General features: G+C 45.0%; 1 protein-coding gene across 2 annotated transcripts in view; it reads right to left on the minus strand.

Moving 5' to 3' along the window:
• Positions 1-17,745, minus strand: part of TNR (tenascin R) — a 510,704-nt gene that overhangs the window by 384,484 nt on the left and 108,475 nt on the right. The window lies entirely within an intron of this gene.

Here is a 17,745-nt window from a genome sequence, read left to right on the forward strand (position 1 = left end):
TGCTGTAATAAAACAACGTGACTAAGGCAACTTGCAGAAGAAAGGGTCTATTTGGGCGATGGGTCCAGAGGGATAAGAGTCCATCTTGATGGGGAAACTGTAGCAGCAAGTGGCAAGCCTGCCTGTCAGAGCAGGAAGCTGAGCGCTCATATCCTCAACCACAACCACAAAGCAGCGAGGAGGTAAACTTGGAGTAGCTAAGGCTTTTTAATTCCAATGCCCCACCCTCTAGTGATATACTTCCTCCAGCAAACCCAAACCTGCTAAGCCTCTCTAAACAACATCACCAACTAGAGACCAAGGATTCATATAGCTGAGCCCATGGGGGACATTTTCAGTCAAGCCACTACAGTAAGTAATACAATGATTAATCTTTTTTGTTGTTGTTGTTAAATATTTGATTGGAGGGATTCTCCAGTCTATGTCTAATTCTAATATAAAAGAAAATTCAATTCATATACCACATCTACTAAGTTTCAGATGACCAAAAAGATTTAGCACATATTCCTGAGAGTATAATGTAAGTTGTGTAAACTCTCAGGCTGATGTCTCTTCTAAGGCAATGGTTCTGTAACTCACAACTTGTGAACCATTCAGAGGCCAGAGGATCACCCAGTATTCTGGGATAGAGTGAGTAGGAAACTGACAGTCTAGATTCTCTTTAAAAAAAAAATCTTTTCTTCTGCTTTTTATGTTTGAAAGAAATGCATATGAATGCATCTGTTTATTTTTCATTTTAATATATTTTATTAATTATAATTTATTCACACATTACATCCAATTGTAATCCCCTCACTCTTATCTTCCCGTTCCCATTTTCCCTCCCTCTTCTGCCCTACTCCTCTTCCCTAGTCCTTTGATGGCGGAGTAAGGGGAGGCTCCTACCCCACTGTCTGTCCACAGCCTATCAGGTCTCATCAGGATAGCCTGTATCCTTTTCCTCTGTGTGCCTCAAGACCATCCTGCCAAGAGGCAGTGATCAAATCGTGGGTACCAGAGTACATGTACATCTGAAGAGGGGTCTGTTTTATATGCACACAAACACACAGCTACACATATATAATTAAAGAAGGCATTTCACTTAACATTTGATAATTAAACATTGATTTGAATCACCCCCGGAAAACAGCAAAGCCTATGAAAGGCCACTGGACATGTTCTTCTGGCCATGTGAGAGGTGGAATTAGACAGTCATAAGTCTCACATCTTTTCTTCTTGCAGAGAAGGAGAAAATAAATCAAAGGATGACAGAAGCCACTTAAGTTCACTCAAGCCCCGCTCAAGTTTGGAAAAATCATATCCAGGTGATCGACGTGAGAAGCTTCTCCAGACAAAATTTTGAGGTAGCAATAAGTCTAGCTTCTTGGGAGACCTGCTATGGTTCAGAAGTCTCTCCCAGCAGCCTCAAAGCCCATGTGCTGACACCCAGTCCTCTGTGATTGCTGCAGGGTGTAGGTATGTCACCCTGTATCCCAGCCGAGGGCCAGCACCCAGTAGATAAGCAAGGAAGAAATCAAGATTCATGATTTGCTGTGAAATTACCCTTCCATGGCATCGGTCTCCTCTTTGTCTATAAAACGAGGGAACTAAATGGGATACTTCCTAATATTTCTGTTGATTCTAGAATCTTCAGCAACAACTTGGTTGGATTTGGAATCACCTAGGTATATCGATTTCCAGGGAGGCTTAGCTAATGAAGGAAAGCTCACCCTACCAGTGGGCAGCACCAACCCATGGGCTAGCATCCTGGAATAAATAAAAAGGGGGAAGTGAATGGATTGGTGGAGAAGTCATGGCAGCAAGAGCTTAAGACAACTCATCACACTTCATGCAGTTGGGGAGCACAAGGAAATGAATGCTGTGTTTATCTCATGCCCTCCTTAATGTTTAACCCAGGGCCCCACCCCATGGCATGGTACTACTACCCACAATCAGGGGAGTGTTTCCACTTCAAAAGACCCACTCTAGATAACTTTTCACAGCATGAACAAGGGATTAAGTTGACATTCAGTATTAGCCATCATACAGAGATTCAACTTTTTAGAGGTTGAAGACAATGAGAGAACCCAGAACATATTCATGGGAAGATAGTGGCTTATACATAGTAATAATTGTTCCACAATGCAAAGAGTTTGTCAAACATACACATGAACGCACACCACCACTGCCGCAGTCATACCTACACCCTCACCCCCACCTCCGCACACGATGGGGACAGTCATGAGATTTTGGAGCATGAAGGTCCTGGGAACTTGGATGGTATTTGGAGTGTCTCTGAAAGGGGAGCTAAAACACCGTAAGGAGTGGAAAGAGCATGGAGTAGAATTGGGACCAGCAGCCACATTTTCGATTAAGTTCTGCTCTGCGTGGGATTATGAGATGCAGCAGAGGCAAGAAGCAGACAGAATCGAGACAGACTTCACTTTCTCAGCGAAGGCGATTATCAGGGCACATCCCTCTCCTTCTTCGGAAGACAGAGTAATGAAGGAGAGGAAAGGTGATGATGACAGAAGCCAATTCTTGGGGGACCATGGAAAAGCAGGGCCATGACACTGATAAATGAAGAGGAGGACCAAGATGCTGGTGTAAGGAAAAGTCTGGAAGGAGGGCATGGGAGGGCCAACCTGTAAAGTACAAGATGGAGGAGATTTTTATTTTAATGGGCAGGCTGTCCTTGCAAAAAGGAGGCATAAAGTTATGAGAGTGAAAGTGAACTCACAAGAGCAGCCTGGAGGGATTGCCAGGGAGTTCCCGCACTTGTTTGGGAGCTGTGGTCTTTTCTGTGGTAACAGGGACCAGGACATTACTTTTCTTCATGGTGTGTACTTGCTTGAGTGTCAGCAGGGATGGAGAGCCATCAGGTGGGTTTAACTAGGCAGGAGTTTTGCAAGGTGAGTGGCAGAGGAAAAAGTCCAGAAAGGTTTTCCAAGTTATTGATCTCTGATATATATTGATCTATGATCATGATTAGTAGAAGCTAAGCCTGGTAGAGTAATTTACCGGAGAGCAATGGATGCCGGAGACAAGCAGAGCCACAGGCTGAAGGATTAAAGCCAGAATGGGGGAGGGGAGGGGAGCAGCCAGTATAAGAGGCTGGACTCAGCACTGCAGAGAAGGTCACTGAGCATCATGGCCAAGGTTAACGGGTCATGCCATGCGATCCTATGCTGAGCCTACTCTCTGCTTTCCTGACCTTGTGCATCACCTGTCCTCTGGGGGACCTACGAGATGGTTTTCTAATGGGCATGATTTAAGGGACTCTGCTGCAGCCCTGTCACTGAAAATGTCCCCTAAGAGGCCTATATCTGGTTTTTGACATTTGCTATTAAAGCTTCTTTCTTTTCTTGCCTGCTGCTTTCCATAAGTGCTACCACCTAACCTATTAATTCCTTATCAATCATTTATGTATAGGTGTGATTTAGAGCTCAGGGCCTTTCAAGTAAGACAGAAGCTGGCTGCAATCAGATTTTAATAGGCTAAGGGGCCGGACTTTTGAGGAAGGACCTGAATATGGGATCCTGTGAAGCAGGTTACAGGGGTAAGAAGAAACATTTTCTGAGTACCTACTAGGTGCTAGGGCCTGCTCATGAGCTGTGTGTGGACGGTTCATTTGCAATGCTATTGTTGCCTTCTATTTATAGCAGGAAGAGTTGGAAAGAAATACCTGCAATTGACCCAACTTGAGCATTATGCAGAGGGGCGCTAAGGTCTAGATCAGAGCTGCAGAGCCTGGTAGAGAAGTCCACACTGGAGGAGATGCATGCAAAGGTAAATACAGACAGTAAAGCCCATGGTGGAGAAAGTCACAATCCTAGCCCTCCAGGTCCCTAAAGGAGGTGCTTGTGTTGTGGGTGTGCCTTGCATTGTACTCTACTTAAGAGGTTCTTCCTTGGTGGTGTTTGTGTCTCCCTGTATGTATTTTTTAAATGATAATTAAAATTTTTATTAGGTGTTCAACCACAGGGTAAACATCACGGTTTGAGTTACTGGCACTGAGATCAATAGTGAAATATTTTCCTAGAGTCGGGCCACTGGCATGGGAGCCTCCGGCTTTATCATCTTTCCAGAAGAGAAGGGATTGCATAAACAGAATGGACAATTTTCTTCAATAACCCACAGTTAAAGAAAACAGAATGGGCATTCAAGGCGTCTGGTGTGAGAGCTCAGTTCTCCCCGCTCCCCGCCTCATGCTCACTAAACAGTCTTGTCTTTAACCTATATGATACCAATCACAGTGTTGTCATTTTCTAAGGGCACTAGAGGAGTCAACGTGGAAAGCTGGGAACTGATCTCCTGTGGTTAAAGTGTGACTAGCCTTACAGCAAAGGGAGATGCCTGGAGGCTCTGCAGGGCCCTCCCACCCCACCCCCACCCCCACCCCCACCCCATATCCCGTCTCTGGATTAGAGACAGTACAGAAAAGCTGTGGTACATAAAAAGGAATGCCTCAATTGTGGGGAGAATTTGGTTAAGCTGTGCCTTTTGTTCTCTTATGAAAGAGGTGACAAGCTTGCACGAACAACATAGTTTCAGACTTCACAGCTCAAGTTCTCCAAGCTGTTGGCAATTCCCCCCTCATAGGGTGTGAGAGCAGGAGTTGAATTCTCATCTCCTTCAACAATGCCTCCCATGAACCTCGCTCCCAGCCTGACCAGGAGCCAGGGCTGCTGCTCAAGCCTCAGCACCTTGGTAGCTCTCCCTGCAACGCTGCAAACCCTTGACATGAGTAGTCCACACGCCACCTCCTGTGTGGAAGCTTAGGAACACTGTAAATGAAGGACGTCACTCACCCCCTCCCTCCCTAGACCTTCGTCACAACACATACAGTTACTTTCCAGACATTAGCCCTTCGTGCGGTGAGGAAGTTACCTACATGTGTACCTTTCTCTCTAGCTTATCTAGACAAGATGCTCCCCAAAGACAAATGCCAACTCATAACCTAGCCCCTGACAGAACGGCTGGCTCAGAGGCAGCCTTCAGCAACTACTTGCTGGAACAAAGGATCCGGAATGAAGACTCGCTCAGTCAGCCAGCCAGCTGGATTCAGGGCAGAGAATGCAATTGTAAGACAGATAAAGTCTGGGTCTTACAGCGTGCATTCTACAGGGAGGAAACAGACAATAAGAAAGAAATCATAGGGGGATGTGCCGTGTTGGCTGGTGATAAATGTGCTAAAGAGAAATAAAGCGGAAGAGTGTGTGGAGGGCTGTTCTGGGAGCTGGCTTCTCTGTGGGGTGACACCTGAGGCCGCTGCCCTGCTGGCCTCCTGGCCTCAGGTCTGATGCAAAGGAGGGGGACTTGGTTCTTGTGGAGGTGCTGCTGTTGTGGATGGGTGGAGAGAGCCTATGCTATTCAACCCACAGGAGATGGCCTCATAGAAATTTAGCACTAATCTGTCATGGGGCTACCTTGGGAAATACTGGTAATAATAATATATTTTTGTGAAAATGGGTGCCAAAGCCTCTAATGATGCTCCAGGCCCTGTCCATAATGCATGGAGAAGCTACTGTGCCTAAGGGAGTCAATTCTGTCCTCTAGGCCCTTTGACCATTGTGATGCTCCTAGCCAGCTCAATCCCAGCACAGGAAACGGGGCTATGCATAATTAAACAGAAAGGTACAAGGTCAGGTTGCTGTGATCTCAGTTCTGTAACATATTACCTGTACCAACATGAACACTCTATAGAACTGAAACTCTATAGAAATAGAGGTAATTAAATGGTTACATCGTTGAACTTGGCAAGTACTTGTGTGTGTGTGTGTGTGTGTGTGTGTGTGTGTATGTGTGTACGTGTGTGCATCTGTGTCTATGTGTACATGCAAGTACACCTGTACACTCACTTGGAAACCAGAAGAGGATCCTGATCCATCACTCTCCACTTTATTCCCTTGAGACAAAGTTTCTCACTGAGCTCAGAGCTATCAGCAAGTCTCAGCCATAATCTTGTCTCTGCACCCACCCCAAAACAGTCCTGGGGTTACAGAGAAGCACAACCATGCCTTGTTTTCTGTGCATGCCCTGGGGATAGGAACTCAGGGCCCCATACTTAAGATAGCAAGTGTTCTTACTCACCGAGCCATCTGCTGAGGCCCTCAAATGTGAATTTTTTAATAGGGCTGTGAAAAGTAAGAAGCACAGTAGGGGCATAATAAATGTTTCCTTATGCAATTGCTACAAGAGCCTAAGCACCTCATCCCCTGTGCTTGAAACCAGAGGTTGGAGGCCCAGGGAGGTTAAGCGGCTACACTAAAGGGGCTCAGCTAGGTAGAGCTGAAAACTAGGCTCAAGTGCTTAGTCTCCAGAATGCATGGCTTCCCCTCCCGCCACCCCCCCCCCCAAGCCTGTAACCTCCTGGATGCTGGTAGCTATTCCAACTTTGTGAGGAGCCTGTTCATTAATCTCACCTTGACCTGTGATAAACCCCTCCCCGACAGTTTCCACTCAGTACCTGACATAAGAACTAAACACCAGCTGCAGGCCAGCTCTGTCCTCAAGTGTGCCTACTCTGCAATGAGTCTGCCTTTTGGCTCCACATCCTCCACTGTGTCTGGCACATGGTAGTCGGTAGTCGTCTAGGAAGCAGGGAACTCCCTACCTCCCTACCTCTCTTTCCCACTCCCTGCTGTTATCTCCACTCCTGCCATTAAGCAGTGCGCTGTACCCTGTACAGCACTACCTCTCTCCCCTCCTCTCCACTCTACCCCATTCCCCACCCCCAAGCTGGACCAATCACGTGGGAACAGATGGTGAGAATCTCATCTTGCACACTGTCAGGTCAGAGTTCAAAGAAGCATTCCACGCACAAGGGGCTAGTTACAAAAGTGGCCTGGTTGATCCCAGAGGTGGCTAAGCCACAACTTAAGAGAGACTTTTGCTACTCGAAAAGAACTGGCATTCCTGGGAGGCTGGCTGAAGGAGAGAAGAGGTGCCTAAGACATCTCAGTGGAGGGAGATGGTACTTTGTTTAAAAAAAAAAATAATGACTTCCCAAAGGGCAAAATCCCCAAAGGGAAACTATAGCTGCTGCAGTCTTCCTTTCAACCAACCTTTTGCAAGCCCTGATTCTCCAGCCCCTGTATCCCTCAAGAACAGGGAAGCTAGAATCCTCCCAAGTGAAGCTGAGACACCACCGGCAATAGGAACTAAGTGCCTGGGTTCAAATACAGATTCTTCTGTTTGTGTGACCATCAGAAGAACCCGTGCCTTACTTTTTCTTTCTCTAAAATGGGAAGAAGAATAGCACTGCACCAAAAGGCAATTTGCAGACTAGTTAATGTTCATACAAGAAGTATTGGAGCCATTGTGTGGTGAGAGTTCATGTAAGCAAGGTTTGTACACCTAAACACCAGGCAAAAAGACATCTGTGGAGCCAGCTGGTGATTTATGAACGCAGGGCACCCTGAACATCTACTGCAAACATACCAGGCTGCCATTCCCCAGGCATCCTATCTTGTCACTGGCGGGGCCTACATAGGCTTACAGCTGAATGAGACTCTAGAGTGAGATGTGAAACTTCAAGCATGAGAGAGAGAGCCTTCCCCTGATGAGAAATCCCTTAGCAACTTCTGACCTTGAGAACTGAGAGAGAAGAGGGCAGGGCAGTTCAAGATGCATGATCCGAGTGTCATATCTTCTCAATAATCTCGTAGTCCCAAGATATCTATGTCTTCCCAAGATACCCACATTTTGGAGTTTGAGGATGTCAAGTGGGATCCTATGGTTCTTCTGTCTAGTGTGGTCACTAGACACCCACAGGACCCTGCTAGGAAATCACAGAAGCAATGTGAGAGGGGGCATGCGTATAGAGTCACCTGCCCACTGCCTCCTGAGCCTCTAGCAATAAATGGGAGTGATATTGAAGATCCCAATGAGGCCTGGCAACTCAAAGGGAAGCCACTATAGACTGATTTCTGTCCTTCTTGGTCCTTAAGGATAGCCATTGACTTCTGCTCACACTACATTAAGCTGATAAAATACAAATAAAAAGGGGGAATGACGGGGGGGGCACGGGGACAGCACATTCTTACTTTGTATTTTAATCACTCAGGAACTATGCCTCAGACCATTTTCAATAAGTGATGAGCTGATGGTGTTTTCCACCCCATTTCTATCAAGTTCCAGATCAACAGCACCTCTTCTTCCAGAATACTCCACCCTGCCCCTCCCTCAGATCGAGAATGACCCAAGAAGAAATCCATACCCTGGGTACCATTTCCCACCCTCTTGGGGACATGGTACTGCAGAAAGCTATAATGCTGCCTCTAATCTTTCCAATGAGTCAGTTCCAAGGACACCAACAGGTGCTCAAGGTGAGGGTGACCCTTTTTCCTGCTCCTGCCCCCTGAAGATAAGCATTCTTCCATCTGGCCAGGGAAGATGCTGCCTCAAGTGTCAGCCCAGGGTCTTCTGGAGCACACAAGAGCAGCCTCAGTAAGACAGTGGCTGGCTGGAGCTTGAGAAGGGAACCTAATGCTCTTATAGAACACCTGAGTTCTAGCTGTGCCGTGATGGCACACACCTTTAATCCCAGTACTCAGGAGGCAGAGACAGGCACAGACAGATCTCTGAGTTCAAGGACAGCCTGGTGTAAAGAGTGAGTTCCAGGACAGCCAGGACTACACAGAGAAACTCTGTCTCAACAAACAATCAAACAAAACTAATAATAATAATAATAATAATAATAATAATAATAATAATAATTATTATTATTATTATTATTATTATTATTACCTGAGTTCTGTTCTTAGCATCTATTTCTTGTGGCTATAACACCAACTCTAGGGGATCTGACACCTTCCTCTGGCCACCATGGGTACCTGCACTCACGTGAACACATATACACATATACATACACTTTAAAAAAGTAAATAAACCTTAAAAAGAAAGGAAAGATGGTTCAAACCACTGCCCAGAGGCTTTTTCTCCTGAAGCCAGGTTGGGACCACATGGAGCTTCCAGCCTGGATGGAGAAAATATGTCAAAGCAGTCTGAACCCTTAACATGTACCTTCTCTACCATAGACATTCCCACTGGGTGAGAATTCCGTGGGTCAAAGTTCCTCACTACCTACAGGCAGCCCTACATCTCCATGTAGAAACTGGCATCTTCTTGAACACAGTCAACACATGAGAAAAGGCAGCAAGTATGTGCTACATTCCAAGGGAAAGGAAACAGAAGTTCAGAGAAGTCGAGTGATTCAGAAAGCTGCTGAGGAACAGCATTCATTCAGGAGAATTTCAAGAGTGAATGAAAACCCTAAGATCAGAAAGGAAGGAGGAGTCATAAGGAAGGAAGGGTCACCTTACATCATCACCGACGGAACAGTGGGATCCATCCTTCCAGTGCCCATATGCCCTTTGGTTCTTTCTGAGCTGTGATCTGCTCCCCAGGGCACTCTGTGACTAGATGGCAGAGCCAGAATGCAACTTCTGTCAGGCAGGGCTTCACAGAGTTGACACATGCCCACCACACATGGCAGGAGACACAGGCCCAGAGGAGGCACACAGAGCCCAGGGACTGGTCAGCTGGGCTTGGCCAGTTTGTATCTCATCTGGAGCTGTGAGGAGCAGAAACTGGCAGCAGTCGAAGCACATGAAAAGCAAACCTTTCTCAAATTGTTTTATTGAAAGCCAGACTTCTGACTGTTTGAAGCTGCTTGATTTTGGCAATGTGTCTGCCTTTCTGGGCTCTTCTTTGCTGTCTTTAAACAGCCCTGTGTGCTAAGAGGAGTGTGCCTTCGTTGGGTGCCCATCTGAAGATGCTCAAGGGACCTCTGTCTCCCCTGCCCTGCTGGTGTCTCCAGAGCCCTAGCAGCTGGGTCTGGAAGAGTGTGGGGGATGTGCCCCATGAGCAAGAAGCAGGCAAAAGGCCTTGTGCTGATCTGCACCTAAAGTAGATACAGATGAAGTCTTTTGCTTTTATAGTGCGTTTCACCAGCATTTAAACTTCATTTATATCTCTATAAATATATACTGCTTTGAGCGGGAGGCTTGATGGCTGGCTTTATAAGTTCCATCTCTGTGGCATAACCTGGGTCACTATAAGGAGAAATCCTCTTTGTTCATGGCACTGGCCTTTACCCTCTTCAACACACAGTCATTTGCAAGGCCCTCATCTGCTATTCAGTACCCTGTCCCTCTGCCCAGCTGGACACCCACATCTCCCAGCACAGGACAAACAGAATTTTCTGGTCCTCCAGTGCTGCCAGTTCTTCAGCCTGCTTGACCCTGCTTACAGCTGTCCAGCTGTCAGAGGAGGTCCGGGAGGGGATGGTGCTGTCAGCTGACTCCCTCCCCACCTGTCCCTTGGCCAGTCACTGCTGTTGACCTTGGCACTGACAAATCCACAGGGGACATAGGGGAGGCACTTACACAGGACAGGCAGGCAAACCCTAGCTTATTAAAGTGTGTGTTCTACAGAAATCCGTTTAGATAAATAGTCCGTCCACACCTCCATCGCCGGCGCTCAGCAGCTACATGGTTTACATTACTCCGTCAGGCAGGCAGCGGCTTCTCTCCCGATGCACTTGAGGAGATAAATTCAAGGTAATCTATATAAACCCAAGGCTTTGAAATTGCACACCGTCAAAAAATTCAAACAATTACTCGAGCCCAGCCAGGAGGTGGCTGTTAGATGTTCTTATGGAAAACATAATTATAAAGGAAGGGAAATGTTTCATAAATAAAACTCAGAATGGTAGAAGAACCTGGAGGGAGGGGAAAGAGGGAGGAAGGAAGTCAAAGGCTTGGAGTCTCCAGCAGCATTAGGCTCAAACCCCAAGTGTCTCCTAAAGGCTCAAATTAATTTTGGTCTGGTACAATCTCTCCATAATTAATTGTCAAAAGATGTCTTTTTAGACATTTTTAAATATCAACCTATGTGTGTGTGTGTGTGTGTGTGTGTGGGTGGGTGGGTGTGCTAAAAGAGTAGGGTAAAAAAAAAAAAACAACCCAACCGAACACATACTCCTAAAGTCAAGGTGATGTAAAACAAGGGCGGCCCAGCCCATTAGCACTTGAGAAGGATATAAAATCCAGGTCAGCCCAGATAATTGTTCGCTTGTTAAGATGCCAAGTACCCAGGGCCTGCTCCCAGTCTGCAGGTCACATTAAATAACAAATGAGACCTGGTTCTTACGGGCTGTATTCCAACGTGAGCACTGTCCTAGGCACTGGCACTAGTTCCTTACTTAATTCTCATGAGAATTCCTTATAGATAATAAGATCGTATCTGCAGCTTTGGGCGGGTGAAGGAGGGGAGAAGTTTGATGAGGAGTCTCAGACTATAATAGATTCAGTAACTGCCCAAGAGCGTAGGTCAGTATGCGGTGGAGCAGCAAGTTGAAGTCAAGTTTTCAAGTCTTTGTTTCTTGTTGCTTTAGTGTGCATGTGTGTTTATATGTATATACACCTGCTCATGTCTACATCTATGTGCATGGATATGTGAAGTCCAGGGGATGACATCAGGTGTTTTTCTCAACTTCCCTCCACCTTCTTTCAGAGGCAAAGTCTCTCTCGCTGGCAAAGTCTCTTGCTTATTTGGCTGGGCTGACTGAGAGGTGAGCCCCAGAGAGCCTCTCATTTTATTCCTCAGGGTGAGAATTGCAAGCACGCTACTGCGTCCTACTTTTACATGGTGTTTTGGATTCCACCCGGGACCTCACTCTTGCAGAGCAAATCCTTTAAAGAGTGGGCCATCTTTCTAGCCACTATAGATAGAGCCCAGGCTAGCCTCAAGCTTGTGATTCTCCTGCCTCTACCTCCTCAGCATTGACCTACTGGTGTATGACCCCAGTGGGCTTTTGTCCTGTGGGTTCCATGTATATGAAACTCCTGGTGAAAGAAAGCAGAGGTAAGATGCAAGCCAGAGGGAAGTGTAAGCTGAGTCCATGGTTCAGGCCAGCCCTGTGCCCACTAGCCATGGGGTCCAAGGCAAAGCTATCCTCTCTGAACCTCTCAGATTTGTGTCCCTCATCCATGCAGTCTCTTTCATGATCATCATGAAGGATTCAAGCTTTGGGTCTCCCCTTTTCACTTGGCTAGGGAAGGTTTTCCTTGCCACTCTGACGCCAGGGGTTGCAAGGGTTATTTAATAAGAGAATTACTGTGCCACTTCATCACAGTGAAACTCACGGAGCAACTTCTGCCTGAGAGTGGATGAAGTTAAAACTGTGAAAACCAAGTGAGATATAACACTGCAGGGCCTGGGCCAGAGCCAAGCAAACCATGAACACTCCATAAATCATGGCTGCTATAACTAAAAAGGGGGAATAAGTGTGGAAGTTCTTGTACTCTAGCTGAGCAAGTCATCTGACCCACAACACCTCAATTTCCTCATCTGTAAAATGGGGTAATAGTACCAATCATGATGTTTAGCCACTAAGTGATAGAGAGTATTTAAATTATTAACACTAATAACAAAAGCATCTATTAATGGCATTCATCATGCCAACTGCTCGGCTAACATGCATAGCCAATACTCAGTGACTGTTGGATGATTTTGTAATTAATCAATAGAAAGATACAAGCAGCTAGGGCCCAGAAATGAAAATTTTAGGTAAGTTTGGATCCCAGGTCAAATTTTAGCTCCAAGATTTTTTTAAGTTGTTGGTAGGTACCAGCCATCCTGGTTGCTACTATCCTGGAATCAACTGTTCCAGGCATCTTCACTTTAGTCTCTTTTGCACTGTGTGGCAGGAAGGGAATGCATGCCTACCTCCTGAGTCTGGATAATGACATTTTCCTGAATCCTCTACAGCCAATTGATGCACTTCTATTAAGCCAAGTCAGGTGAGCTTTGGAAGTACCCTTCCTAAAAGAGTACCTGAGTGATCAGGGTTGAATCCTTCAAGTACTTTCAGGTACTGTAATGAGTCTATAGACTCACTTGTCTTAAACTGCACAGCCCAAAGAGAGGTTCAACAGGGAGGCATGAGCATCTTCCTCCCTCCTAGAACCTCTCTGTGATACAGACAGGTCACTTCATTGGAACAGGCATTTAGAACTACAGTTCACTTAGACTGATTCTGTTGTACATACTGACAATGGATGAAAGCCTAAGTGTGGGAAACAGACCTAGGTCATTTATATGCACTAGCTCCATGTAGTCTCTTCAGTTTGCTTCTAGGAAATCCTCTGTTTGGACTTACCACAAAAGGGAATAATTTTAATTCAAATCACTGCTTTGATCAGATTTTCTCTGCCTATTGTATGGAGAGTAAGGCAGAGGCAAGTGGCCGAAGCAACCTAAGTGTTTATGTACAGAGAATGGTGGCCTATATATGGAGTGGAATATTACTCTGTTGTGAAAAAGGAAAGAAAGTCTGATGGCCACTGTAAAATGGATTAATTTTTACTATATTGTGCTTAGATATGGAGTAGGGAAGAAATGGCTTGCTGAGTGAAAGTGCTCAGCCTGATGACCTGAGTTTGATCTCTGGAACCCATATAGAAAATGTGTACGGGTAGATATGCATCTGTAGTTTCAGCACTCCCGTGGCAAGATGGGAGGTGGAGAACCACTCAGAATCTCACAGGCCATCTATCCTGGAACATGCAGTATTACAGAAACAAAGAGAGACCCTGCCTCAAAAACAAGAAGGAAAGAACTGACTCCCAATAGTTATTCTCTGACCTCTGTATGTGTACCATGGAATGTATGCACGTGTGCGCGCGCACGCACGCGCACACACACACACACACTACACACATTCTAACAATAAATAAAAATAATCTCTAAGCATGAGATACCAAAGGATAAAATGGGATGACTCCGTCTATGGTGCTCCCAGATCAGACTTGCTGAGTGGTGGTTGGCAGAGGCTGGGGAAGCAGGAAGTGGGAGTTACTATCAGAGTTTCAGTTCGGGGTGGTGAAATGGTGTGAATGTGGGTGCTGGCTATGGTTACATACTAACTGAAAGCACTTTATGACACTAAATTGGAGACATTAAAAAAAAAGGCAAATTAGGGGAAATAAAAAGATAGACAAAATGAAAAGAGAATATGGCTGTAAAGGTTTATTTCCCAACTGGTGTACACGTTACTTCCTATGGCCAAGAAGTATCAGTATAGCTCGAGCCAAAAATAACACTCAGGACAAAGGTTTAGTGATTTCTGCATGTGGTTGGAAGTAGACATGACCAACTTTACTACAATCTTTCTTACCTTGCTCTTAAGAAGACACAATGCTACTTAGGTGGGAAATCTCGTCTTTATCAGTGAAAAATCAAGACTGAGATGAAGCAATGATGACTTCTGCTAAGCCATCCACTCCTGCTGGCTTTGGGAGCATCATTCACCTTTTGAAATTTTGTACAGTCTTTTACCTAGATGCTAGGGAGTCTTCCCTTTGGCTATCTTTTAGTTTATCATGACTCTGTAGCTTAGCAACTTATATTCCCAATTGTGGGATATCATCTGAGAGAGATGACCCAGGGCTCTTCCTGTAGCAGAGCTGGCTGGGAGCATCCTCTGAAGACAGTGAATTTAAAGGGACAATATCTTGAAAAAAAAAACACTGTAGGAAAAATCTCTCAAGTAGAGGGAAGCAAAAGATGTGGCTATCGACTGACCATGTAAATAGATTATTATCCATACAGACAAATTTTGAAGATTCTCGTGTGCCGATTGATTGGGCAGAAATTCTGTTTCTTTTTTTTTTTAATTTAATCTATATTTATTGTTTTGGCTCATTTTTAAAACTACACCATAATTAACAGATTCAAATAATAAAATTCAAATTCAAATAATATAAATTCACAAAAAATCACTTCATATTTGCTTAAATATTATTGTCTTAACACTATTTATATAAATAAATTTTTGGTGTTGGGTTCTGAACTTAGGGCCTTATAGATACTAGACATTTGTTTTAGCACTGAACTATACCACTGGCCTCCAAATAAGCATGTTTGCATAATATATCTTGCCAGGTGCTCAAATCAGTTCTCAAAGGTAAGTAAGTGATAACAAAATTCTGTTTCTTCATTGAAGACCTCAGGCTCAATTGTGTACAATGCCCTAACTCTACCCAGCTGTCCTTAGATCAGGGATAGAGTGGATGGCCAAGATGTCATGAGACCACACCTACATACAAACACACACATCTGCACAAACAAATGTATTTAATTTAAGTCACCAAAAATCTTCTGATGACTCCATTGTTTCTTAGTGATGAATAGAAAATTGTACTTATTACTGGAGCAAGCAGCCCATAGACGGAAGCATATTGAATGGAGAGTCACTGGGTGGAACTATCTGATGAAGCCAATATACAGTTTCTGAGTTTAAAGCAGTCTTAAGTAAGGAGGGTAGGCACACACACCCTTCCCCAGGTCTTTGAGAACAGAGATGGATTTCATGGTGTAAGGACTGTCATTGTGAACTATCTCTCTTTTTTTCTGTCTCTACTAAGCTCACATGGATATGCTTCCCTCAGCTCATTCTTGGAGACCAGATGGGGTGACTCATGACCAGATGCCTGAAACTTAATTCCATATTTTTAATAACTAATAATATCATATCAATCAGTTGTGCCATCAAATAAATTCAAATCAGCTCAAAGGTGGGGGACCTGCAGGATCTTCTGAGAAGACTATTTTGACTTAATGGTTGCCTTCTGTACACATAATTGAAATGACCGTTTTCAGCCACCATGACAGCAAGCTGAGATAGAGAGCACACCCCTTCTTGCCTTTCCTGCCATCCATCCAGAACCTGAGATGCTCATGTCAAAGTCCAAGATCCACGTAACCCATCTAGCATGCAACAAAATCAGCATTATATTTATACTGCACAGTGCGGCCGTTTGAGCTATGAGGGTAGCAGTCAACAAGCAAAGAGGTTGTAGAAGAAAAAGGTTGATTGAAAAGAAGCATGCAGGAACTTTTGTATATTTTATTTGGAGTAGAGGTCAAATATTTATTTTGACACAGTTATCAAAACTTTCTAACCCAAATAGTTACCATCTGTCCATTTTGTTATGTGAAAATTATATCTCAATTCTAAAAAGTTATGGTTACCCATTGGTGCTAAACTTACAGTGATAGAGGAAGAAGCAGGATACTGTCTGTATCCATCCCTTCATCTTTTCCTGGCATGTCTTATCTCTTTAGGTCTCAGAGGCAACCTAGCAGAGTTTCTTCTTTCAGTGAGGGAAAGACAGAGGTGAGAATATAGCAGCTTTCTCTCCAGAGCCCTGGCAGGTGTGAGAGGAGGAGCTTCTGGGGAAGTGGAGGTTTTGGATGTAGTGGCTTTGTGCAGTTTCCCACTCCTTTATGTGGTAGAAACCCAACTGTCTCCTGATTCTTGGTACTCTTCCTCCATCCTGAACCTCAGAGGGCTCAGTGAAGTTGGCCCCATAAAGGTTCACATGACAGGAAAGTAAATAAACATTCCAAACCCAGACATCTTTTGACAATGAGCTCTAAGAAAAGGGCCTCTACCTGAAATTCTGAGCTAAAGGGAATATGACCATCAGGTAAAAGATTTCAGATCATCCTGGAAGCCACCAGCCCAGGGGATTCTCTTCAGCATCAGCACAGAGAGCTCTTCACTTGGTTTCTGGGCATCAGCAGCACCTTGAGCTGTCTGGTTGCTTCCCTTTCTTCCCCGGGGAGAGCCCACTGCTTCACAATGAATTCACCAACAAGCTTTGCTTGCACATGTGTGCCTGTAGGATGGCAACTCCTCACGCTCCCACACATGAGCATATCTCCACTTACACGTGGTGAGACTGGTACATCAGACATTCTGTTTCTGCTTTTACCACTCTCTGGGCCAGTGCTTGCCTCTTGCCTCCCCCTTTTTAAAATGGGCTCCATAATGTCATTGACTACTTTTTTTCAGAGAAAGTTTAGGGGTATTAATAAGATAATGGTTGCATCAGTAACAAATGGCAGCTTTAAGACAGGCTCCATTGCAAGGGCATGGTTTTGTAAGCATCCGGGGACATGTCATACAGAAATCCATCCACTTACTGGAACAAACTGGGGGGATGTGACAGGCAAGGACGGAGTACAAATGAGTCAGTGTTGGCTTCTAAGTCTCTAAATTTGCCTGTTTCAATCCTTTTTCTACCATTACAAACTCTGACATCACTGTCTTCCCATCTTTACAGTCTACTTCACTCCCGTTCATTCCAAAGACACACTTAAGTTTCTAGATCTGATGCTAATGAGCACAGGGGGTGCAAAGAAAGGTAAAAAAAAATCATTTCTCTCAGAACTATAGCTCTTCACCCAGAAGGTTCTCACAATCCAAAGCAGAGAGTACTTTCCACATCTTGGAGGAAAGCCCAGGATTTTGAACTAAAAGCAAAACAGAAATCATCACAGGATGAAGGTCTGCCCACAGCTCCATGTACCCTCCCCTCCCCCACCTCAACATGAGAACCTGTGAGCAGAACACTACAGAGTTAGAGGCCAGCCAAGCTGAGGCTTTATCTTACAAGAAGCTGCACATCCCTCGTGGGATACTTGCTCCTGGGAAATGTTGGTGATGGAAGAAAAAACCTCCAGTGCCACTTGTTGAGGAGTTTCATCCGGTAGGTTTGTGTAGCACTGGAGGACATGGGGGCAGGCAGATGGTATCTCCAAGGAGAAAGCAAGACATGGGGAAATAACTTATTGAAAGTATTTAGTGAGAGGTGGTGGGGGAGAAGGAAAGAGAGACAGAGAGGCAGAGAGACAGGGAGGGGGAAGAAAGACAGGGGGCATGGAGAAAAAAAAACAGTAGAATGTAGCAAT

The sequence above is a fragment of the Acomys minous genome (genome assembly GCF_964271855.1).
Source record: "Acomys minous genome assembly, chromosome: 1".
Classification (NCBI taxonomy): Eukaryota; Metazoa; Chordata; class Mammalia; order Rodentia; family Muridae; genus Acomys; species Acomys minous.